The sequence below is a fragment of the Chrysochloris asiatica genome, unplaced genomic scaffold (genome assembly GCF_000296735.1).
Source record: "Chrysochloris asiatica unplaced genomic scaffold, ChrAsi1.0 scaffold00387, whole genome shotgun sequence".
Taxonomy (NCBI): Eukaryota; Metazoa; Chordata; class Mammalia; order Afrosoricida; family Chrysochloridae; genus Chrysochloris; species Chrysochloris asiatica.
Window position 1 is genome coordinate 734,889 of NW_006408905.1, and position 2,110 is coordinate 736,998.

Genomic DNA, 2,110 nt, shown 5'->3' on the forward strand with positions numbered 1-2,110 from the left:
TAAAGATTTACACCCTCGGAAACCCTGTACAGGGTCGCTATGGGTCGGAACCGACTCGACGGCACTTAACAACAACAACAACGTCTCTGTGTATCTGTAACTAGGTGATGCTTCTCATCTTCGTAATGTAAGAATATCACAATTTACTTCTAACACTTTTAATTATAGTACATTTGGCAATGAAGAAACTACTATTAGATAAAAAAAAATCCTGAACAAAAAGTCCAAATCTTTGGAGAGTAAAATGGGATGTGAAGATGCAACCATCACTGTGGGGACATAGTCTATCATATGATGCCAGTTTTCAATCAATTGATTTTTTCATTGTTGTTCTCCTTTGTTGTTAATGAAGGCAGCTGATGTGGCTGTTGAAAACACAGTACCATTTTTCTTTGGAGATGTATTCCTCTTTAATGATGGAACAGAGCTGGTTATGAAATACCCAACTGTGACTAATTTTGGAGGAGTCACATCTCAAATAAATTGTCTCCTGGAGGTGCTATTGGAGCCAGTGATCAGTATAATGATGAAGAGTTTATGTGGAATTTATCTATGCTAATTACACTTCTGAGGGTTTATTCTTAGACAGGGAGCAGAGTGGGTTGGTGCTGCACTTTAAACCTCTCCTTGGCATGAGGTTTTGGAAAGCTACAGTGCACAGAATAACGGTTCCCAAATATGTTCATGCCCCAGTACCTGGAACCTGTGGTTTTGAAGATGTAATTAAGCTTATGGAATTTAGATGGGAAGATTATGGACTCTCCAGGTGTGGCCAGTGATGAGCCCTTAACAAGCACAGAACCCTCTCTGGCTGCAGGCGAAAAGGAGAGAAAACAGAAGGAAAAGTCAGATAGATGCCAAGTATGAAAATGAATCAGTGTTGTGAAGCTGGCTCTGAGATCTAAAGGGCCATATGCAAGGACCAGAGAGAAACCTCCAGAGTTAAGAACAGACATTGGCTAGCAGCCAGCAAGAAAATGAGGTCCCAATCTTACAACTTCAAAGAATTGAATTCAGACAATAACCTGGATCACCATATAATGGAATTCTCCTCAAGAGCCTACAGTAAGGATCACAATCCTGCTGACATCTTGAGTTTGCCTGATGAGCCCCATGTTAAACTTGAAATTATGAGATGATAAATTTGTATTTTTTTAAGCCATTAAGTTTATGATGACTTGTTAAAGCAGCAATAGAAATCTAACAATAGGAGATATTTTGAGAGAAGTGATACTTGTATTATATTATTGGTTTGGTGGTTGACTCTTATAATGAACCATGTTCCCATGAATTCAATTTATTGATGCTGACTTTGTTGTTGTTTTTAAGTACCATGGAGTCGGTTCCGACTCATAGTGATCCTGCACAGGGTTTCCGAGGCTGTAAATCTTTACGGGAGCAGAAAGCCTCATCTTTCTCCCACAGAACAGCTGGTAGTTTTGAACTATCAACCTTGGAGTTAGCAGCCCGATTCATAACCACTATGCTACCAGAGCTCCTTGATGCTGACTTTAGTCATGGGATATTAGCAAATGTGATACAGAAAAAGGTTTAACAAATTTATTGGTGTTCTATTTTGCTGTAGTAAATGACTGCAAATTCACTGACTTAAAATAACACATTATGTTATCTTACAGTTTTGTAGCTCAGAAATCACACTGGGTTAAATTCAAGGAGTCAATAGAGTTGTGTTCCTTCTGCAGTCATGAAACTCTTTGAGGCTACTATTCTGCCTTTCAACGTTGGCTTAGCTGTATCTGGCACATCTGTAAACCCTCATTTAAATAAGTGCTTCCATGTTGGGTTTATACCCTTGCAGTGTTCAGTTTTTAATGCTCCTTCTTTGAGCACAACTGCCATACAATGTGGAAGCCCAAGAAACTACATGTTGTTGTTGTTAAGTGCCATCAAGTTGGTTCCGACTCATAGCTACCCTGTAAAGGTTTTCCAAGGATTGGCTACATACAAAGATCTAAATATAGCAGAACTAAGGCTGCTGCCAACAGCCCTAACTGAGCTACCAGCTGGCAGCCAAAACCAGTGACCTGCTATGAAAGTGCGACCATTTTAGACCTCTTACCTAACTATCAACTATCAACACTCACGGAAG